Source organism: Pelodiscus sinensis, chromosome 17 (assembly GCF_049634645.1).
Source record: "Pelodiscus sinensis isolate JC-2024 chromosome 17, ASM4963464v1, whole genome shotgun sequence".
NCBI lineage: Eukaryota > Metazoa > Chordata > Testudines > Trionychidae > Pelodiscus > Pelodiscus sinensis.
In genome coordinates, this window is record NC_134727.1 from 17,270,535 (window position 1) to 17,294,829 (window position 24,295).

A 24,295-nucleotide genomic window follows, 5' to 3' on the forward strand; every position below is an offset into this window, starting at 1 on the left:
GTTAGTTAAATTGCATGGATTGCAGACCTCCCCTGACGGGGCAAGCAGATAATCTGAACTGAGAAAGTTGTCATAAATGTAGCCATTTGCTGAAGGTGCTTCCTGCAGCGACCTGTCACTATCCTGTTGAAGGAAGTGGCAGGATCTCTCTGTGGTGCTGTTGCTGTCTGACTGTGCAGGGGGAAGATTGAGACCTGGTCTGCGCATGGCTTGGCTGGGTTGGGGACGGGAAACAGCAGATATATAACACAGTCATTTTGAAACTGGAGGCAGAACAAGCATTGAAAAGTTATGCAACCAGAGTGAAAAGGAGCAGAGTCACTTAAATGAGAGAAACACACACTTTGTTTTGCTTTAGGGCCACAGGGTCAACTTCCTGGGAGTTTAAGAGCAGTACTTAATGTTTAACACAGAAAGTTACGGTGACCTTGGTCAGTACAGAGCTGTGGTCCATGGAGACTACAAGCCCAGAAGGCAACATTTCATCATGCTCCGGCCTTCTCCTCATAGACTTCATTATCACCCTTTAGTTACTGTGCCCTCAAATACAAGCCTAGTTCGATGTGTGGTAAAGCAGAGGCCTGGGAAGGAGGATTGGATTCTGTTCCTGGCTGTCTCTCAGAATGGGCAAGTCACAGACTCTCACTTCTCCTGAAGCAAAACAGGAGACCGTCTCAGGAGGCTGGGACACTTAATTCATTGATGTTTATAAAGTCCGTTGGAGCTGCTTGGGAGGTATGTGGCCAGGTCTTAGTCCTGTTAAGCTGTATTATCTCCTCAGTGGACTCTGATTTCCAAATCAGTAAATGTGATGCTACACCCCCATATTTTTATGGAAATGTGGTTTTGAATATGAATATGCATAACCTGAATATGCTTTATGCAAAATGGGGCATGTGACCTATCATTGAAAAGCCCTGATTGTGTATATTCTATTTGTTTGCATGTATCATTCTTGTATATGAAGTCAGAATTATGAAGTATAATGCTAGTTATATATCTAGATGTGCTGGTGAAGGTCATTAGCAATACAGTAGAAAAAGAACTTAATGGCTTAGTGCTCATGACAATGATCTGTAAATAGTCTTGGTTTTCCTGTAAGCCTGAATTATGGTTGGACCTACAAAGACATGTGACCATGCCACCTGGTGATGGAAGCCATCTTGAATTTTGGGAATGGGAAGCAAACAATAATTGTCTTCGACTGGCTTCACAGAGTGCTCCCCACCCCAAGAGGATACATAGAAATAAAAGAATTCTAATGACAAGGGTGGAGAAAAACTGCCAGACCCAGGTCAGAAAAAAATACCAGCTTTGGCCTGAGAAGGACTTTACTTTAAATAAGAACTAAGGTGAGAAATTATGATTTGTAACAACTTCTCTTGGTCCGAGTCTACACTGGCACTTTACAGCTCTGTATCTTTCTGTCTTAGGAGTGTGAAAAACATCTTCCAAGCACGGCAAATTACAGAGCTGTAAAGCACCAGTGTGAACCAAACTACAGTGCTGGAAGCTGCACTTTCAGTGTAGTGAGCTACTCCCCTCACTCAGGTGGTTTTCATAGAGCACTGGGAGAGCTCTCACCTAGCGCTTGTGTAATGGCCACACTTTCAGTTTAAAGTGCTAACACAGCTGCACTTTAAATGTTAAGTGTAGACAAAGCCTTGGTGTATCAGTCTTAGCTAGTGCGTTTTGTTTGGTTTTAGCTTGGTAACTTACTTTGATCTGTCTGTTATCACTGGAAACCACTTAAATCTCACTTTCTACACTTAATAAAATCACTTTTGTTTATTATCAAACCCAGTGTAAATAACTGTTAAATCGGGGATGACGGGCAGCAGCTGTGCATACTTCTCATTGATGAAGGGGGAGAACACCTTATGAGCTCACTCTATATAAGCATTATGCATCATGAAACTGGGTTATTTATTTTGGATCTTGGTCCCATTTGGGCTGTGCACCAGCATGCTGTGTCAAGTCCCTTTGACTGAACTTTCCCAGAGCTGAGCTGTTCTCAGTGTCTGTGTTACTTTGCTATGGGGCTGTTTTCTCAACTCTGTGCCTTTACTGGGGAAGAGCAGAGCTTCTGGCTCAGCAGGAGATGGTGTTGGGGTACCCCTGAGAGCAAGTAGAAGGGTTCAGTAGTGTGATCAGCCCATCAAGTGACAATTTCAAGGGGATCTCTGGAGCCCAACTCATCACACTGAGTACTCCATTTTTCCTACCCATCAGGTACTTTTCAGGCTCTAGTTCTACTAGGTTGGTTAGAGACCAGTAGCCCAGAAGACTCCACTGATTGACAGATGAAAAGCATCACAAAGATTAGTCATGCACACCAGGCAGGTAGATGCGAGCAATCCCCAGGACAGCCTGTCTGTAGCTTAAGGTCTGACCCTGGGCAGGTTTGGGCTTCTACTGATCTGAGGTTTGGGACGTGCTTTGAATGGGTCAACCTAGACTCCAAAAAATGCACAGGCAGTCCATTCCTGGGGTTGCTATTACTGTGTCAGGAAAAGTGTCTTCCCATATTCCCTTACTGGAGACACAACCTGTAACAGCTGCTGCTTGTCTGAGTCCTTGCCACCACAGGCAGATCAGTGCTAAGCAAAGGGCTAGAGAGTGCCTTAACAGATTTAATTAATCAGGGGCAGCCCTAGACTAGCTGCCAGCAACTGGCGCCCTAGGCGAACCATGCAATCGGCACCCCCACCTCCAAACCCCTCAATGATATTGCGCCACCATTTGGCACCCCATTTAACTTGGCACCCTAGGCGACCGCCTAGTTCGCCTGTATGAACGGGCTGTCCCTGAATTAAATATAGGGTCTTATAGAGTCCTCATCACTGAAGCATCTGAACACCTTTCAAAAGAGCCTTAAACAACACGGGTGCGTCTAGACTGGCAAGATTTTGCGCAAAAGCACCTGCTTTTGCGCAAAAACTTGTCAGCTGTCTACACTAGCCGCTTGAATTTGCAAAAGAGCACTGACATTCTAATGTAAGAATTCAGTGCTTCTTGTGCATATACTTTGACGCTCCCGCTCAGGGATAAGCCCTCTTGCGCAAGAATACTTGCACAAGAGGGCCAGTGTAGACATGCACCTTTAATTTTTGCGCAAGAAAGCCCAATGGCTAAAATGGCCATCGGAGCTTTCTTGTGCAAAAGTGTGTCTATGCTAGGCACGGATGCTTTTGCGCAAAAGCACTTTTTACACAAAAGCATCCGTGCCAATCTAGACTCTCTTTTGCAGAAATACTTGTAACGGAAAAACTTTTCCGTTAAAAGTATTTCCGCAAAATCATGCCAGTCTAGACACAGCCCACAACTAACATCTGTCATATGTTTGTTTTCTCAGCCTTTCCCCAGGTGCACATACACTGCGTGGCCTTGGGGAGGGCAGAAAGGAAGAAATGGCTCATAATACAAACATGTTCCTGGGGACAGTTGCCCCCAAGGAAGAAAATGGGCATAAAATGTAGGGTACTGAAAAAATAAAACAATATTTTTGTTATAGTCTAATCACAACACTGCCAAAGGCAAGTGAAGTACAGAAGGCTGGATGGAGCTATGGTGTGAGACAGGTTAGAAAGCAAGAAATTCTACATGTATATCAGGTCACCAGAATGTGTGTGTGGGAGTACGGGGATGTGTGTGCACATGTCCCATGACAATGCAGAGAGTCCCTCACGCTGAGCCAAATGCAGTGGGGTGGCCACCTTACCCTGGCCTCGCCAATAGGAGCTGCCGGGAACCATTTCCAGTGGCCCAGTTCTTGGTATTCTGAGTGCTCTCAATGACTGTAAACTTCAGAAAGAACTGAGGGCCTTCAGCACTTTCCAAGAGATGTGCAGCACCTCACACAACCAGGGCTCGGATCGCTTGCTATCAAATAATGAGCCAGGAAGTGAAACAATGAGCCAGATCCTCACCTGTTACAAACTGGCCTCAGCAGTTTGAAGCCAGTGGAGCTATAAGGTTTTATCCTGACCGGGTTCTGAGCCAAAGCATTTTTTTCTCTGACTTTATTGTGCTTTAGAGCAGTGTTTCTGAAAGTGTTCCGCGAAATCACTTTGAGCAACACATTAACTGGTCTCCCCAGTTTTATTTACTGGTGCTGTGGCCACGGAGCCTCGTGGCTCCCATTGGTTCCGTTTCATCCTTTGCAGCCAAGGGGAGCTGTGGCCCACCTCACGCCGATTCCTGCAGCTCCCCTAAGGATGAAACAGAGCCAATGGGAGCAGCGAGGCTCTGTGTAGCCACGGCACCAGTAAATAAACAAACTGGGGAGGCGAGTTAATGTGTTGCTCAAAGTGATTTTGCGGCACACTTCCAGAAACACCGCTTTAGAGTGTGCTGCATGTTACTGATAAATAGCACCTTACAGGAAGCAAATGTGGTTAGGGCTTGGTTTAGCAGAACACTAACACTATCATTGTTCATTTTTAATAGTCTTGATAAAGTCCTGGCCTTTCAGTGGTTTCTTCTGTTACCACCCAGCGTCTGCTGTACTGCCATCTTTACTCCCTCGAGCTTATTCTGGTCTCCTTCATGTGGTTAGCTTCTCATGCGCATTCCCACGCACACAGGCAGCTCTGGTGTGACTTGCTCCCTTTACACTTTTACAGGAAACAGAAACAGATCATAAAGCTTTGTAATGCTCCTATCTATGTGCCAAGCCTATGGCACAGAGGATTTAGTGCAAGGTCATGTTGGATCCTCAGTGAGACTTTCAGGAGCCATTCTAGAGAATGGCTAGACCAGGAAAAAAGTAAATGGAGGAGGAGGGCGGGTTGACAGTCAGATGAGCAAGCCCTCAGACAAGCACAGAGCAGAGGTAAAGAATGGGAGAAGAGTGCTATGCGTACTGTATGGGACAGCCGCTGGCACTGAGTTCTCTCACTGCTCCTGGTTTGCAAGTAAGATATAAAGTTGGATCTCACAACAATTTTGGGGGCAAGGAGGAAACCTAAAAAGATTTGCCAGGTTGTGGGTGAACAGCCCAAGTAATGGGCTAACAACTGTCCCATTAGACAGCAATTACGGCACTGACGCGGCAAACCACAGAGCAGCCCTTAGCTGTTTAGTCACCAATACCTAGGGTTGCACTTCAATACTGACAAGCTCACGCATCCAAAAATCATGGGACAGGCCCCCAAAAGTCATGTGATTTTATATAAATAATGCATCTGGGGCTCTCTGTCTTTGCCTTCTGGTTTCTCAGCCATTAGGCCACAATTGCTGCATGTCTTCAAGCTTCCCTCTGCAACTGTGAGGGGCCTAGAAATGTCCTTTTTAAATGGAAGAAGAGGCTCTTGTGTATTCTCTAGTTTTGCAGCTGAGACTTCATGAAATATCCTGAGTGTTTCAATAAATCACAAGACTTAGCATCACTGGGATTTCAACGTGTGACCTAGTGAAAGGCTCCATATTACACTCCAGTTGTAGGCTAGATTGGTTCTTATACTCTGCTTTTTTCCACTACATATCAGCTCCTTTTAGCATCTTAGGGTCTGACTGCAGTTAAAAGCCTGCAATCAGTTCATACCAGCTGACTCAAGCGCCCAGGCAAAGAGGCTGTTTAAATGCAGTGTAGACATGTGGGCTCAGGTAGCTTGAACTTCTACACTTCAATCAACAGACCCTTACTCCAAGTTCCTTGAGCCCAAGTCAACTGGCACAGGTCAGACACAGATGTCTAACTTTATTCCCTAGAACTCTGCAGGAGGGGGTGTTTCTGAGCCCTGCTGACAACTCTGCCACTGTCCAGACTCCACCCTAAGGCTGCCAGGGCCTTCTTCCTACAGTAGAATTCCCTTAATATGTAACACTCCAGATGGGCACTTTAGCCTGTGCCTACCAGTGTCCCTGCTCTCATATGTCCACTTTCCCTGTTGAGCTCGAGGAGGACTGAACAACATCTTTCCCTTCACTCTATTTGGGACACTGAAGAAGAGCAATGCCCCAGAGAAGTTTTAGTACCTGAGCTGGGAGCTTCACACATTACAGAGGGCACAAGGCAACTTAGAGCATGTCTGCATCAGGGCTTTTAGGATGGGCATAACTGTGCTCATGCAAAACCCCAATGCAGATGTGCTGGTTTCACACTGGGGTGCATTGCATTGGTGTAGTGCATCTACACTGGGCACAAAAATCCCCATGTAGATAAGTCCTTAAGAGCTGTACAGTCTGTCCTATTCATGCCTGGAAACCTCACTTGACATGTTAACAACTGCTGGCAGCACCCAGAGAGCTTCCTCGCCTGCTTCTTTAATTATGCTTCATTTTAACCCTGATGCTTAGAGATAGACCCTGGCCTGGAGAATTATTACTATTTCTCCCACACACTTAGGCTACATCTACACTCCTGCTTTTTTGCGGAAGAGGAAATGCAAATGGAGCATTAATTAGCATATCTCACACTCTCATTTGCATATTCTCTTCCGATGCTTTTTGCGGAAGAGGTTTTTACACCAAAAAAAGCAACGTAGACGGGTCCGTTTTGCACAAAAAAACCCTTTTATACAAGAACCCTTATTCCTCCAAAAATGAGGTTTACATGTTTTTGCACAAAAGGGTATTTTTGCACAAAATGGACCCATCTGCATTGCTTTTTTTGGCACAAAAACCTCTTCCGCAAAAAGCATCAGAAGAGAATATGCAAATGAAGTGCGAGAAGTTGCTAATGAGGCCTTCATTTGCATTGCTTCTTCTTCTTCAAAAAAAGGCATTGTAGATGTAGTTAGCTGCTGTTCTGAAAAGAGGGAGTGGGGTCTGCAAGCCTCCCTTGGGATTTGTATAACCAGCTCTCTCCAGTTGGAACACCAAGGGAGTGGGATGTCCTGAGTCCCATGGTGTTGTGATTCTCCCTATCGGTCTACCATGTGCACATATATCTTTGCATGTTCTTTATTTGCAAGGAAGAGGAGCAGTTGTGTTGTCCGATGACAACAGGCTGCCCAATAAGAATGTGAATGGAAAGCACCCACTTACTGGGGTTTCACATTCCTTTGCACTTCACACACATTACATTTTTTCCCCAATTCTCCATTCCTGATATAATTCCAAGGATCTAGACAATTTCCCTTTTGTTTGCTGTCAGTGGCTCCAGGAAATGTTTTCACTGTCCTCACATTTGTCATTCCATCTAATTAGCAGGAAAATATTTGCATGAATCAGTCAAAGAAATACTTTGGAGAGGAGAGCACAGTTGCAAAATGTTTTCATTGTGGTAACGTGAAATGGTGCTGTCGCCCACTCCAACAGGGAGAGGGTGACAGACAGACCAGAGGAGACATGCACAAACCTGGCCAATTAAGGCAGGGAGCAGTCAGCCAATCAGGCCCATGCTGGGCTCTATATAAGGCTGCAAAGGAGGAATGGTGATCACTCTGGCTCCAGCTGTTGAGCAGGAAGGACTTGGCTGCCTGGGAAGCTTACAGAGGGTGCATGAGACAGAGCACTTCTGGTGAAAGGCAGGCAGGGCCGGGGAGCTCTGGCCTGACCCAGTCCCAGGCTGCAGACCTGATACAGGGGCCTGAGAGATACTAGGGCTTCAGGGAAGCAGCCAGAGCAGGAGATGGTAGCAGGTCCACACCCTCTTGCCAATGATGAGTGGCCCTTTCAAACTGCAGCTTGCCCCTGAGGCAGGGGCTAGATGACAACTGGCAGTGGGGTCACTGAGGTGAGGTGATTATAAGGGAATTGGGGTTCCCTGGGAGAGGAGGACCTCAAAGTTCAAGGCCACTGCTGCGGGACAGTACTGTGAGGAAAGGGGCAAGGGCTGGAAGGGACATAGGGGCCTGAAGAAGTTGCACAGAAGAGAGGTAACTCAGGGCAAGACACTGGTCAACAGGGATTATTCCAGGTTTGAGGAGACCAGCAGGAGGTGCTGTATCAGTGAGCGCATGACCCGCTATATAATGACATGATAAATCTGGTAAATAGTGGCACTGATTGCTGTAAAAAATATCAATGTTAGGTAGGTTATCATTGTCTGCATCGCCTAGCTGGTTAGTAGATGGGCCATAACCCTGGAACTTCTTTGCAGGGGACCTATATACCACATTTGCAGACCAGGCTTCTGGGGCTGGCTGGGAACCAGTGCAGTCCTCTGCAGGTCACAGCAGCCTCTACCTTTCACCAGATACAGTCCCTGTATAGAATAGCCTACTAGTTCCTAATCTGTAATCTGTGGGAAAGCTGTAGAAAGCTGCCTGCTGACCTGTTTCTTGCTTCCAGTTGCTACATCCCATTAAAGGTAGCTAAAAATACATGGAATACTTTCCTGCTAGTATTTGCTATGCAAGCATGAGGCACAGGAATGTTATGCAATCATGAATGGGAGGGAGGGTGGTCCCCTATGGCTGTGAATGAGAAGAGCTGGCCTTGTACCAGAGTCTTTGTTAAGATGTGGTCCATGCTATGAAAATGCCTGAGAAACCTTAAAATATCTTCTCGGGGAACTCGGCAGGGGAACATTATACAGGCAACGTGGCCTTGATGTGTGAGCCCCGTGAGAGTCCATCTCAAACTGCAGACTGGCTCTGCTAGAACGCTGGAACACTGGTAGCAATAGCGTGCGGGAGAGCACTGCGGGACACAGCTGGTCAGAACTCCAATTCTCTCCCTTGTTTCAGTTAAATTCAGCTGCATCCATCTCCTGAAACTCTTGTGCTGTTTTCCTAACCCACGTCTGATTCCTTCCTACCGCTGAGACTAGGGCCGGACACACTGATTGCAGAAACAATTTTTCCCAAGAGGAAACACCCCAGTGTCAGGGTGTTCAAGTCTTCTGATGTCAGAGGACCCTCTGCCCCACTGCTACTGTAGGCTGACAGTGGTGGCAAATTGCCAACCAGAGTTCAGAGCAGGTGTGGGCAATAATTTCGATTGGGCGGGGCACCACGAGAATTTGGCAAGTGGTTAAGGATCCCACATTTCTATGATATTAATGGATGAGGTGTGGGGTTTAGGATGGAGGCTGGGTGCAGAAGGGAGCTCAGGGTACAAGAAGGGGTACAGATGGAGGGGCTAATGACCTGGGGCAAGGGATGGGGGTGCAGAGGAGGATTCTGACCTGGAGGAGGGGGTGTAAGAGGGAATGCAGGGTCTGACAGGGGGTTATGACCTGTGGCAAGAGGGGAAGCAGATGGTTGGAGGGAGAGACAAGCTGGCATGCCAGGTGAAGGCTCTGACCAGGAAGCGCTTACCTACGTGGCTCCTGACCAGCAGCTCACCAGAACTGAGGCAGGCTCCCTGCCCCCACACACCACTCAAAGCAGCTGGCTGTAGGGGCCAAGTGTTCTATGTGCCACATGCCCATGGATGGGGTGGGGGAGAGTGGTACTTTGTGTGATGCCTACGCTGCAAGCAAAGCCCAGGAAGTTGCCATTGGCCAGTTTCTGGCCAATGGAAGCTGTGAAATTATGCTGGGGGGGAGGTGCGTGAAGACCCCCAGTGGCTTGCGGTGCTCAAAGAAGCACGTAGTCCCTGCAGCAAGACATTTTGAACTGGGGGGAAGGGGGCATGGCTGGCAGGAAACCTGCCCAAGGCTCCTGCTGGACTCCAGGATGGATCCAGCCCCTGGGCAGTATTTTGTCTGCCCCTGGTTCAAAGGAAGTTCAGTGAGGAGCTTCCAGTTGGGAGCTAAATCAGGGAGACCGAGGCTTACGCTGACCGGAAGCCAGGGCAGCTTGCTGGGAAATGCTCAGGGTGAATAGTTTTCGTCCATCTCCCAAGACTGTGTTCCAAACAAATCAGAACCAGGAGTCGCTCTGAGTTTGCGCCTTTATCCTAATGGCACACTAACATAATGCAATAAGCAAGAATGTCTGTGTTAAAGCAGCAACATACATAGTGCAACCTTCTCCCTGGACTCTTCTCAGGTTGGAGCCACTAAGGCAGATCACTGTTGGTCCACGGCCACCTTCCAGGTGGTCCACAGCTCAAGCTCAGCTCCCCTCCTTCACCCCACAGCAGGCAGCCTGCGCTGATGCTCCAGCTTTGCCTTCCCTTACCCATGAGGTTAGAAGGCCCGCACCAGCTTCCTGCTGGCGGGAGCAGGAGGAGAGAAAGCCCCAAGCCTCGCTGCATGATCTGACTCATGGGGAAGAAGTGCTCCCCCTCCCTCAGCCCCCTCCTTAACCCCACCTCCTGCCCAGACCTTGCACTCCCATCCCTCTTGCTGGCAGCCCTGTCCCACACACTGAACCCCTCATTTTTGTCCCAACCCCAGAGCCTAGAGGGGTCCACAAAATCCACTAACTCTGAAACTCCAGAAGAGTAAATCTGGCCTATGGGAAGCCCTGAACTTCAGTCCTCCCTGTCCCTCCCCGTCCCCTGGTGAGGCTGGAGCACCAGAGGAGTGAAGTGTCTCAGTTGGGAGCCACATCAGTGAGAGTTGGGTTTTTTTGGAGGGTTTTTTTCTTCTCACTTGCGTGGTCCCCAACTGATCTTTCTGTGAGCCAATAGCCCCTGATTCAAAAAAGGTTCCCCACCCCTGCCATACATCAAGAAAACGTGGGAACCTTTTGTATTGGACATAAATTAATATTTTACTTTATTTAAAATGAAGTTTCATTAAGTAACATGAGAAAGTTAAAGCACTTCTTCTGTTTAATAATTTAAATTCATATTTCCTTTCTTATTGGTTAAATTAAACCATTCTGCCTAGCTGCAGCACTAGCAAAATGGTTCAGGTGCAATTATGTAATTACCAGCAAGTTTCCATTAGTAACTGGGAGTCCACAGAAAGGTTTGCATTGAGCCAGGTGGGCCACAGCCAAAAAGTTCAAGAACCACTGGACTAGAGCCTTATCTACACTACAAGGGAGCTGGTTATGGGAGTCTATAGACTTCCCAAAGTTTGAACCCTTGAATTTCATGTTCAGTTCTGCTTAAAACACATGCCCTGGCTCTAGAGGCAGCTCTTAGCTCCAACAGAGTTTATGCTGCTCCCAGCTTTGCCTTTGGGACAGGGAGTTTGTTTATCATAGAATCATAGAACAATAGGACTGGAAGGGACCTCGAGAGGTCATTGAGTCCAGCCCCCCGCCCTCAAGGCAGGACCAAGCTCCGTCTACACCATCCCTGACAGATGTCTATCTAACCTGTTCTCCAGAGAGGGAGATTCCACCACCTCCCTTGGCAATTTATTCCAATATTTGACCACCCTGACAGTTAGGAATTTTTTCCTAATGTCCAATCTAAACCTCCCCTGCTGCACTTTAAGCCCATTACTCCTTGTCCTGTCCTCAGAAACCAAGAGGAACAAATTTTCTCCTTCCTCCTTGTGACACCCTTTTAGATATTTGAAAACCGCTATCATGTCCCCCCTTAATCTTCTTTTTTCCAAACTAAACAAGCCCAGTTCATGAAGCCTGGCTTCATAGGTCATGTTCTCTAGACCTTTAATCATTCTTGTCGCTCTTCTCTGTACCCTTTCTAATTTCTCCACATCTTTCTTGAAATGTGGCGCCCAGAACTGGACACAGTACTCCAGCTGAGGCCTAACTAGTGCAGAGTAGAGCGGCAGAATGACTTCACGAGTTTTGCTTACAACACATCTGTTGATACAACCTAGAATCATATTTGCTTTTTTTGCAACAGCATCACACTGTTGACTCATATTCAACTTGTGGTCCACTATGACCCCTAGATCCCTTTCTGCCATGCTCCTTCCTAGACAGTCGCTTCCCATCTTGTATGTATGGAACTGATTGTTCCTTCCTAAGTGGAGCACTTTGCATTTCTCTTTATTAAACCTCATCCTGTTTACCTCTGACCATTTCTCTAACTTGCTAACTTTATAAACAGAAGGAGGCTCTGATTAAGAGAACAAAAGGCCTGACATTCAATTAATTGCAGGATCATTAGATGACTGTGAAAACATTTCTGGGTACTCCATTTAAAATATAGGGGGGGGAGTGTAAAACTAACTAGTGGTGTGGCCCCTGGGGTCTGCTTTTGGACCATTGCTATTCAATTTATTCATAAATGGTCTTAAAGGGCTAAGCAGTGAAGTGGCAAAATTTGCTTATGATACAAAACTGTTCAAGATAGTTAAGACCAAAGCAAATTGCAAAGAGCTACAAAGGGATCTCGGGAAACTGGGTAATTGAGCAACACAAGGGCATGTGGAATTCAGCATTGATAAATGCAAAGAAATGCACGTGGAAAAATATCCCAACTGTACATACAAAATGATGGGGTCTAAGAGCTCTTACTACTCAAGAAAGATATCTTGGAACCATTGTGGATAGGTCCCTCAAAACAACTGCTCATTGTGCAGTGGCAATCTAAAAAGCTAACAGAATATGGGGAATCATTAAGAAAGCAATAGCTAAGACAGAAAATATATTGCCTCTATAAAGTCATGGTATGCTAGAGATTAGGAACAGTCTCCATATAAGGAGAGATGAGAAACTGGAACTTTTCAGCTTTGAAAATAAATGACTAAACTAAGTGTGGGGGTATGTTAGAGGTCTAGAAAATCTTAAATGGTGTAGAAAAATAGGATAAGGAAATGTTATCTATTCCTTCACTAACATAACACAAGAAGCTGACCTGATGAAATTTATAGACAGCAGACTTAAAACAAACAAAAAATTATTTCTTCATGGTCAACCTGTGGAACTCTTTGCCCAAACTATAATAGGGCTTAAACAAGAACAAACTAAGTTCAAGGAAGATAGGTCATCAATGATTACTAGCAGTGTGCCCTGTAATTTTTTTCATTCATGTGTGGAATAAATTTTATGTATGCCAAAACTTGAGCCAATGTGCACCACCAGTAGAAACACACACTGCTAGCTGTGGGAGGCTGTGGGTGCTCTACTAATCAGCTCGGTGGCATTTGAAACTCTACTCAGAGGGTGCCCAAGCGCTCAGCTTCAGGGAACGCTGGCTACAAGTCAGAATGGGCAGGGATGGTATTCCTAGGCTATGTTTGACAGAAGTTGGGAATGGGCAACAGGAGATGGATCACTGGATGATTGGCTCTTCTGTGCATGCCTTCTGAAGCACCTGGCATTGGCCATTGTTGGAAGACAGGATACTGGGCTAGATGGACCTTTGGTCTGACTAAAGGTCATGACCAAAGGTTATGGCCATTCTGATCTATAGAGGTAAAATGCATCTGCCTCCTGCTGTAACCCACTAGACCCCACTCCCTTCCCAGAGCTGAGGTAGAGTCCATGAGTCCTAACAGGGTCTGTCGTTCTCCCTCCACAGAGTTATTAATGAAGTAAGAATGTAGAATCAAATTTTAAGGCTAGCCAGTGTCCTTTAAGTAATTTGCCATAAGATGTCAGAATATGTTAGTATTAGAGCTGAGTGGGTTTAACATTTATTTAATTTTCTTTCCTTTATATAGGAATTAGATGCAGTGCTCCTGTCAGCTAATTGATAAGTTTTCTGCCAAAAAAACTAGAGATTTCCAGTACCTCCACTCCTGGAAGGAAGTGACGAGGTTGGTCTCTTCTCCCTCTCCCCCCCCCACCCCACCCCCATTTGCTTCTTGACTTGTACTGAGCAGGCTCAGTAACACTGCTGAAACCACTGTCCTCAGTCCACCATCCCCCTGCTGTCACTCTACCCACTCTCCCCCCCCATCACAGCATGCATGGGTCATCACGCCCCCACCACCAAAATCTGAAATGGTGCCCCGGCTACATTAGGAAACTCTTCCTACAGTTTCCCACCATCACTACCACCAGCGCAACCTCAGACAGTAGCAGGAGAGGAAGAAGAGGAGCTGGTAGCTCCTGGCATTTTAAGCACTGTATTATGCAGATCTCGGCTGAGAAAGGTTATACAATCCAGCACTTAAAATGCCAGTGGCCTCCTCTATCTCTTTATGAGCTAGGACTTGTACCCCCTCTTGGAAATGAACTGGTGGTAGCAGTGGTGGAAATGTGGGGCAACATAGCAGGTGCAGACATGTCCCTGGGGTAGACCAAGATTGAGAGTTCATGCATAGGTGTTTGGGAGAAGGAGGAAAGAGCTATTGCATTAGCAAATATAGCAGCCACTCCACAGCCCAGAGCTGAAGGCACTGCGTGGATTAAAACATAGGGGAACAGGTAGACATAATGACTTGGCAGGTGCTAAGTGGGGTTTTTTTTCCCAAGCAGTGCCTGGGGAGCTGTTTTGAAGACTTCTGCACAGAACCTATATACAACCCTCCCAAGCTTGCTGATACTTCACTAGGATGAGATGGAGCCCAGCCTGCCTACAGCACACAGCCTCACTGTCAGAAAAGGCAAGAGAAGTGACTTTCAAGGGGGGAGCAAGAGGACACCTTTTGGGGAAGGTCACCATCTCCCTTTGCAACCCCACAGCATTGCCGGCTGGCCTTTGTAAAGTGACTGTGTGGTGTGTTCTGAACCATGTCTCATGGAACCTTGTGTCACTGTGTGACGGGGAAGACACTCCCTGTACTGCCACCCGTGCCCTCAAAGAGGTGCCGGGCGGCACGGCCGAGGGGGGCGCGGGGTTAAGTGCTCGGCGGGCCGGGCCGCCGCCGGGCCGCATGCGGCGGCAGGTGCGCCGCCCGCGGCGGGCGCTAGGACCCGGGAGGAGGAGGCCGGGGGGCAAAGGGTGAACCAGCACGTCCCGGACGTGCCAGCGCATAAAGGGGGCGGGCAGCCAGGGAAGGGGGCTGGCGGCATTCCCTCTGCACCTGCAGGCAACACCGGGGGTGACGTCGGCAGACCGGGGAAGGAGAGCCGGACTCCTGCAGCCCAGACCAACCCCGGGGTGACCTACCCCGGGAACCGGAGGACGGAGGCAGCCAGCGGTCGACCTCGCCTTCCCAGCCCAAGGAGCAAAGAAGGGCCAGCCCGCCAGAGGACACGACTCCGGTAACAGCGCGTGAGTAGGGCCGCGGGCAGCGAGCCCTCCACAACCCTGGCTGAGAGCAAGCCAGGGCGCTCCCGTGCCGGACCGAGGGCAGAGACAGCAGGGCAGAGACAAAAGGGGCGATAGAGGCACGGACGAGCGGAGTCGCGGGGTGCTCCCACACCCTCACCCGTTGGACCTTGCCACACACTGCTTGGACATTCAAACTTTCCTAAACATGCCCAGTTCTTTCAATCTTACTTCATCGGTCCCTTCTTCCTAAGACAGCGCTCTGTTATCTAGCCTAGCTGGTTATTTTAATCATGGGAGGGAGGGCAGGGGGTCGGCGTTCCCTAGATAAAACCCTGGGGTTCCAGGCCCTGGTGGGAGTGAGTTTGCTTCTCATAAGCTTTGACTTTGTATCTTTTGTTTACTCAAGAGAAGGGCTAAACTTTCGCTTGGGGAGGATCTTGTAATTAGTTTATTTCCAGTCTTGAGCATTTGTTGCATTCAGAGCTACTCTTCACAGGGAGAGACCACTCCCTAAGGCAAGCGCTAAACTGTAAAGTGAGACTTGGCTTCCACAAGGGGTCAAGATTGACGTCAGTGAGACATTGGCTCAAATCTTGAACGATATCAATACACATGCAACTCCCGTCCTCGCCCCCTCCCCTGGAGTGAGAAATGAGCTACTTTTGGAAGGAAGGCAGTATTAAATCAAAGCAGGGTGGAAGGGCTGTCCCTTGGCTAAAGCACAGGGTTGGATGGTCAGTGCGTAACCCCTGCCTGTGCCACTGACTCACTGGATGACCTTGGGAGTATCCCTTCCCCTGTCCCTGTCTCAACTTCCTCCATGGTAAAAAGGAAGTAAAGTTACTTACCTCAGGTGGGTCATGTAGCTTAATGAAGAGATAAAGGAATTTGTCTCTGTGTAGAGAGGAGCAAAATATTCTCCTTATCAATCCCGTGCGCACAAAGAGGATTTGGTTTTGACTGTAAACGTCTTTCCCATCAGAGCAGGGGAGAAATTATGCTGCTCTGGCGAGGAGGGACCCTGGCATTCCTCCACACCACCCACTCCCTCACCCAGCATCTCCCAGCCAAGCAATGTGGAACAAGTCTCCCCTCAGAACTGTTAAGCCTGCTCATTCAGCCACAATGGGCACAACTGAGCAATGCGAGGCTCTGCCTCCACTGCCCCCAGGGCTCAGTAGGTTGCAGGTGACTGATGGAGAAGAGAGAGCAAGAATTGGACTTGCAGCACAGAGCTCCTTTTTTACCATTTGCTATTTGCATGTAGCCAGCAAAGCCTTGAGTGAATCCAGGCCTGTAGGCAGTTGCGTGCATACAGTGCACATGCAAGCGAAGTCTTGTTTGTATTGGAAGAGGACCACAGGAACCTGCCAATTCACTGTCCTAGCAGTGTGCCCCATGCACTCAGGGCCAGATTTACAAACTAGAGACTCCAGGAATAATGGCTCATTAGTAAAGCAGCACTACCAGCCTCAAGCATTCTAAGATCTGTAGTCTGGGCCCACCGAAACTGGAGATTGGCTGAAAAGTGCTGGGATTTTGAAAACAATCCATTTAGGTTATTTGGGTTTTTGTTGTTGCTTGTTTGGGGGGAGGAGTTGGGGCTTTGGGGGGGTTATTGGTTGGTTGGTTTTTTATCTTCTGTTAAATGAGCCTTTGATTTAGTTGGGTCACATTTTCAAGTTTTTCTCTGCAGCCATGAGGGCTAGAAAAATGTATCCCTGAAAACAAAAGCTGAGATTCTGCCATAATCATGTGACTCCAGGAGCTGGAGCTTAATGAAAAACACCAAACAAGAGGCTTGTGATAAAATCCTAAGAGTTGGCAGCATGGGCCCCCTGGGACACAGATAGGGTTGCCAGGTGTCCAGTTTTGAACCGGACAGTCTAGTATTTGAGCTTTTTGTTCAGGAAACAAATTGAGAAAATAGAAACGTCCGATATTCGCTAAATAAGATGTAATGTAGTTGTGATGTCATGTCAAGTGTGTCCGGTATTTTTGTGGAAACCATCTGGCAACCCTACACAGACAGGGCCTGATTCTGTTCTCATTCACCCCAGTTTGATGCCTGTGCAACTCCATGGACTTCAGTGGACCTCCTCGACGCAGACTGCGGTGACAAAGCAGGGTTAGGCCGGTCACTTTGGTACTGCTGCCATCGGGGGGTTCCTTCCCAACTCACAGCCATAGCAAAGCTGGTGCTATGACTGGCACCCAAAGCAGCACTGGCTTCTGCTGAGAAACCAGAGTGTCTTGTTGACGTCCGTCCCAGGGGAAACCTGCAGGATGTGGCGCTTGTTAAACAAACTGCCTGGAAGGGCTGTGGAGCACTCAACTGTCACTTCTAGCAGAGTACCCCTGTCATGGGTAGACGGGGAGTGGATGGGTTTACATAGCCCTTATACTTAGAGCCTTGCATGGATACAAAATTTGCATCTGTGTAAATGATTGGCAAATATCTGCATTCACACCCGCAGATGTGGTTACCCCTGTCTATCAAGCCATTACCTACGGATTTGTAGGGCTCTTCTTACACAAACTCCATTACAGCTCGTTCAGTGTCCAGACAAGGCAGGAGTCTGATATAAATGTTACAAAAGCAATGCCACATGGCACCGTACACCAGCTGGGACCCACAGGAAGCAACAAGAGCATTGGTGACTGGGCCTTGGAATGAAAGGGTCTGACCTCCCTCTTCTGAGCAAGTTGTAAGGCTTGCAAAAAAAAGCAGTCTCCTGCGTTGGCTGCTAGCTGCCAGTGTCCTGGATCACTCCAGCCTGGCTTTTGCCAGGGCAATAGCACTCAGCCAGCACACGACGCACAGCTGGGTGACCTCCTCTTCATTGACTGAAGAATGATGTCCATAGTCAACCTGCTGGGCTGCATCCTGAATCACTGAGCAGCAAATTCCCTGTCTTACCTCCAAGGTGCAGCAGGGGTGAATGGAAGTGTCTTGGAATATCTTAGGGCCTTCTTCTCTGAGCAACCCCCCCAGGGCTTGTGGGGACAACTACTCCTGGTGCCCCCTCTCAGGCTATGTCTACACTGGCGGTTTCTTGAGCAAAAACGGCCATTTTTGTGCAAGAACCCGCAGAGCATCCACACTGCCCACCCGCTCTTGCGCAAGAAGATTTACAGTACGGCATCGGAAGACAGAGCTTCTTGCGCAAGAGCTACGCTCTTTTCTAACAGGTGTGAGACCTCTTGCGCAAGAGGGCTGTGTGGACACACGGCCGGGGTTTCTTGTGCAAGAAAGCCCTATGGCTGAAGTGGTCATCAGAGCTTTCTTGCCCAAGAGAGTGTCCACACTGCCATGGATGCTCTTGCGCAAAAGCACATCGCAGTGTGGACGTGTTCTTGCACAAGCATTCTAGCGCAAGAACCCGCCAGTGTAGACGTAGCCTCAGAGAGGGACTCTGTAGTGGCATGGGGAGAGTTGCGGGGAACCGAGGCCCAGCCGCTACTCCAGTTTCTGGCCCAGGGGCCCTAAGGCAGTGGCAACCGGCAGCATTTCCTCCTCTCCCAGTTTTGCACCCATCCCCCACAGAGCTGCTCCTTCCCCGACCATGAGAGCGCACGACAGCTGCAGTGATATTGCCAGTCCAGGGAGAGGACTGGTGAATGCAGGAGACTGAACTTTCACCACTACTTTACCTGCAGATGATCACCAAGCTCACTCCTGGGGGAGGCCACATGCCTCAGTACATCCAGGAGCAAATGCAAAACTCATTTCTATCACTTAACTGTCACTCACATGTTCATATTGTGGCAAATCTTTGGCTGTGCCCCAAAGGTCCTGTGCTTCCTGGCAGAGAGTGCTTGCCCCAGAGGCTTTCTGTGACTCTCCACACAGCCTCCGGTAGAAGCAAAGGTCACAGTCCACTGAGCCATTCTCATCATAGGCAAGTCTATAATCAGGGGCAGACTCTGTTGTAGCATAGGAAAGGCTGGGGGGGAACCAGGGCCTGCCTATTACCCTAGGTTCCAGCCCAGGGACCCTACAACAGTGGCAACTGGCAACATTTCTCCCCCCTGCCCAGTCTTGCAGCCTTTCCCTGGGCCACTTCCCCCAAATGATCCCTTCCAATACCGTCTCCCTAGGACTTGAGCAATCCTTCCTGCTGCTCCACAGAGCTCTACCACACTTTCAGCCCTTAGCTCTCTCTCAGTGCACCTCCTCCCTGAGGGGAAGCCTTTTAAAATGGCCCCAGCAGGCCATTATTGGCTGCAGGTGCCCTAATTAATCTGCTGCTTCAGGCAAGCTCGTAATTGACCCCTAGGTGCCTGCCTTTATTACATGCCCTGGCCAGTTCACTCAGGGAACAGAAAACTATTCACCCAGTATCCTTTATATTTGCCCTCCACCATTCTATTGTAGCTAGCTGCCCTGGGTCTGTCACAATACACATGACACACAGACCCAACACACTCACACAAACAAATGTGAATGGATCAAAACCATCCTGCAAACTCATCTGGCTAGTTCTCCTCCAGGTGGGGATGGGAAAGAGAAAGTGACTATTGTGCTCTAAATTCTTACAAGCACTCAGATACTGCAGTGATGAGACTGTATCAAACAGAGAAGAGGAGAGCAAAACAGAGAGGTTATCAGATCTTTAGGGGACAAGGGTGTATCATCAGCAGTGGCTTGTGGGCAGCCACCCAGGAAAGATTCTGGTACTGCCCAGCCGATTAGCAGAGTGCTCACAGTGCAGCAGGCAGCATGTGTTTCTCTTGGTGGTGCACTTTCACATGCGCCTTGATGCACATAAGAAAATTCATTCCGTGCATGGATAGAAAAAATTAGAAGGAACATTGCTCATCAGTGACCTGAGATCCTTCCTGGGTGGCTGAGGAACTAAGCAACATGAGCCCCATGTGGAAGGCATCTGGGGGCTGGCAGGGCAGGGGAGTGCATGAGAGGTTCTTTCTCTTCCATGCTTATTTCCCAAAGCATTGCCTCACCTTCCTGAGACAATCCTGGGAGCTGCCTCTCCCTACGCACAGCACGTCCACCTGATCGTGGGTTACCAGCGCCTAGTGCCTGCCCTGCTGTGGTGCAATGGGTCCACCATGCCTATCAGCCTTATCAGACAGACCCTCTGCATGCACACAGAGAAAAGTACTGATGGGGAGACCATGCACCAGTATGTTTTCTTTGGCAATACCAGGCTAAATTCATCCCATCAAGGAGTTACACCCACTTTTCACGCTGCCCACCAGAAGGACTGATCATTTCCAGTCATCCTAACTCAGGCACAGCCCACTTTGCAGACCCTACCATCCTGCATGGCTCTTCCGCCTCTGCTGTGCACCACGGTTTCCTTGGGCTGTGCTTCCCAGGAGCCCAGAGACACCTGAGCTGTGTGAAGCGCTGTGACACAGAGCTGAGACGTACCGAGTCTCCTCACGGCTAGGGGTATGTCTATACTACAAAGTTAATTCGAACTAATGGATGTTAGTTCAAATTAACTTTGATAGGTGCTACACTAGCGCTCCGCTAGTTCGAACTTAATTCGAACTAGCAGAGCGCTTAGTTCGAACTAGGTAAACCTCATTGTACGAGGACTAAGCCTAGTTCGAACTTACTAGTTCAAATTAAGGGGTGTGTAGCACCTTAATTCGAACTAGTGGGAGGCTAGCTCTCCCCAGATTTCCCTGGTGGCCACTCTGGCCAACACCAGGGAAACTCGTATGCCCCCCTCCCGGCCCCGGACCCCTTAAAGGGACACGGGCTGGCTACGGTGCCCGTTACAGGTGCAAGCCTGCCAGCACCCAGCCAGCAGACCCTGCACCTGGCACGCCTCGAGCCAGCCACCCGATGCCCCCCAGCCCTCCCCCTCTTCCCGGGACCAGGCTGGCGGCTCCCGGGAGCTTTCCCGGGACCGTAAGAGGCGGGCACCCGCCTGGGCTAGTGCGGACATCGTGGACCTTGTCCACGACCTCCGCACTAGGCACAGGAAAGTGGCCGTCTAGGGCAGGATAGCAGCCAGCCTGGCCACCCAGGAGCAGGTGTGCATGAAAATCAAGGGGGTCCACTGAGACCCCCGACCCTGAGCCCTGAGCTTACAATGGCCGTCCTGGGTCAGACCAAAGGTCCATCTAGCTCAGTAGCCTGTCTGCCGACAGCGGCCAACCCCTAGGGATCCTGGAGGGGATGGACCGAAGACAGTGACCAAGCCATTTGTCTCATGCCATCCCTCTCCAGCCTTCCACAAACTTTGGCCAGGGACACCACTCCTACCCCCTGGCTAATACCACTTCATGGACCCAACCTCCATCACTTTATCTCACTTCTCTTTAAACTCTGTTCTAGTTCTAGCCTTCACAGCCTCCTGCAGCAAGGAGTTCCACAGGTTGACTCTTTGCGTTGTGAAGAACAACTTTCTGTTACTAGTTTGAAGCCTGATACCCACTCCTTTCCTTTGGTGTCCTCTAGTCCTTCTATTATGGGAACTAATGAAGAACTTTTCTTTATGCACCCTCTCCACCCCACTCATGCTTTTATAGGCCTCTATCCTATCCCCCCTCAGTCTCCTCTTTTCTAAGCTGAGAAGTCCCAGTCTCTTTAGCCTCTCTTCATATGGGACCTGTTCCAAACCTCTGATCATTTTAGTTGCCCTCCCCTCTCCCACGCTCTCTCTTCCCCTCTCCTACCTCCTTTTCCCAGTCTCCCCCAGTTTTGTTCAATAAAGAGAGATTCTATTTTTGACCACACATTTTCTTTATTTTGTACATCAGGAAGGGGGGTTAGGGAAGGGTAAGTGGAAGGAGGTGAGGTAGGAATGGGGTACGAGCCCCCGATGGGGAGGACTGGGCTGGCTTTGCAGGTTTCTGGGGGTGGAACCTCTCCTGCAGCCCCCCAATTGGCCCCTCTCTCCAGATAGCAGCCTACGGCAAGTGCAGCCAGGCTGATGGCCGAGTGCTGTTATGTGCCCAGTGTGGGCACTCAGGGCATTCCAAGCCAGGACTGCTTTGCAAGTGGGGCACCCCTGAGAACTGTCTGTCCGGGGTGGGGGTTGGGTCCCTTTAAGCACAGCCCTCGGCTAGCCTGAGGCAACAGCTCCATGCTCTAAGTCCTCATCTGATGCCCTGCCGGCACTGCTTCCAGCCATCCTTAATCCCGGTTCAGGGTCCACTTAATGTGGACATGCTAGTTCAAATTAGCAAAACGCTAATTCAAGCTAGTTTTTTAGCCTGAATCCGTTAGTTCGAATTAGCTTAGTTCGAATTAACTAATTCGAACTAAGTTAGTTCAAATTAGCGCTGTAGTGTAGACATGCCCTAGAGGTGCAACATGATGGGTATACTCAGCACTACATTGTCAGACTACAGCTTTTAGTGACTTTAGTGCTGGCTCGACCCCAAGAGAGCCCTTGGTTCATCCACACAACCGGCAGCACAGATAGCGGTCGTGCAAGCTTCATCCCACCCATTCCAGTGTGACTGTCCTAGACAGAGCTCGCTAGCCCAGGAACTCAGTGTCCATGGCCTGTTGAGGCCTTTAGCTTTCAGACAGCATAGAGCCAACTGCCGCAGTAGTTTCTCAGATGCCTGTCTCAGGCGGCCCCATCTCCCTGGTGTCTGAGCTCTTCATAATCTTCAGTTTATGCATCCTTGTCACAGCCCTGTGAGAACAGAAAGCACTGGGATATTCACTCGCAGTTGTGGAGTGGGTACCGCATGACTTGTGCATGGTCACATGGGGATGTTCTAAGCCGGGGTTTCTTACACTTCATTGCACCACCCCACCCCTACTTCTGACAACAAAAATTACTGTACAGCCCTTGGAGCAGGGACCAAGGCCCAAGTTCCATCACTCTGAGTGGTGGGGAAGGAGTAAGGCCAAGGGATATAGCCCTGGGCAGGGGGTCTGTAAGCTGAGCCCCATCACCAGGTCTGAAGCCCTTGAGCTGTGGCTTCAACCCTGGGTGGTGGGTCCCAGGCCCCAGCATTTGCCAACCCTGGCAACCCCGTTAAAATGGGGTCACAACTCACTTTGGGATCCCAGGCCTCCATCTGAGAACTGCTGTTCTAAACTGAGCTCCTAACTGTTCCATCCCTTCTGTCCATCACGGACATCTGCTTACTGAGAGATGGATTGAGACCATGGAGTCCATCTGATTTATTTCATTTAGGCCAATAAATGAGCGAGACTCTACTGTGAACCTGCACAGGAGTCAAACTCGTAACCTAAAGGCAAAGGGCTCTGCACAGTATGAGCAATCCCCTGAGCTAGTCACAAATGACACGTGTTATTAATTTAGTGACCATGGAGCAGAGAGGGCAGGGATAAAGAGAAGGGGCTGTGACAATCAACAGCAGGGAAATGCCAGGCCAGGAGCATTTTCTGGAGTCGGGGAGAAGTTATGGATCTTTTCACTATTTCCCCTGAGCAAAAGATCACTCCCAGGTCTTGCAAAGTATCCCACTTCTGGCTACTCTTCATAGTTTAGGTTGCCTAGAAGTGACCTGCAGCCCCCCTCCTCCCTGCTCTGTAGCCAAACTTCCCGATTCAGGCACTGAAATAATGGAGCGCCTGAGCGGGAGAGGAGATCTTACTGAGACGTGGATTAGCCATGCCTGAGTTGACAAAACTTCTGAAAATAAGCTCGGGCAGGATGAGCCTTGCAGCACTCCTGCTTCCCACAGGGTGGCAGGGTTGAACGAGCACAGTTTGCCTACAGACTCCGGCCATGCGACCCCTCACCCAGCTCAGCCAACCCATCTTTTATGAGACATTTAGAGCTCCAGCAAAACCCCCACTGGCCCCTCTGGGCAGGTGCTAAAGCCAAACGGTGTTAGTCAGGCGGTAAGAGTGAGACATAACGATGAGATGATTGGCAATCCATTAATTTCTATTCCATGATAGTGGAAGTGAGGGGGAACGATGTGGTGGGAGACACTGTTGATACCGTTGGCAGCACATCGCTGCTTTGATCTCTGCTCCTCAGAGGTCCTCAAAGTTGTTTCCCGGAGAGTCAGGTCTGGCATATTTCACATGCTGCCTCAGGGGCAGAGCTTCCACAACAGAGAGACCACACAGGCCAAAGACACAGATCCATCGCCTGTTCCGTGTAGGAACTCTATCAGGGAGGAACTCCCACAGGGCTCTGAACCTCAGAGGGGGGTGCTATTGCTCAGTCTAGTTACCTATGTGTCATGGGCCTGTCCCCTTGGGATCTAGCAACCTTAACACTTTTGCGGCTGTGCCCATGCTTTGAAGACCTCTGAGATGGTGTGGCAGCTGCTGTCGATCTCTGTTATGGTTGAGCCATCATGCCTCATGCCTGGGAGACATGGGGTGGTGGTCCTGAGCACAGCTGGCCAGGCTGCTATGGACTGACAAGGAAAACTGGAGCATTACCTCCCCACGCCAATGCAGAGAACCAAGCTCTTGCCCTTCCACGAGGTCTCAGAGCTT

General features: G+C 49.2%; 1 long non-coding RNA gene across 1 annotated transcript; it reads left to right on the plus strand.

The window, feature by feature from the left end:
* The first annotated feature begins 298 nt into the window (after positions 1-298).
* Positions 299-16,439, plus strand: LOC142818712 (uncharacterized). Its single transcript, XR_012896316.1, has 3 exons — positions 299-735; positions 13,373-13,468; positions 14,133-16,439. It is a non-coding gene; the product is annotated as an uncharacterized LOC142818712 (long non-coding RNA).
* The last annotated feature ends 7,856 nt before the right edge of the window (positions 16,440-24,295 follow it).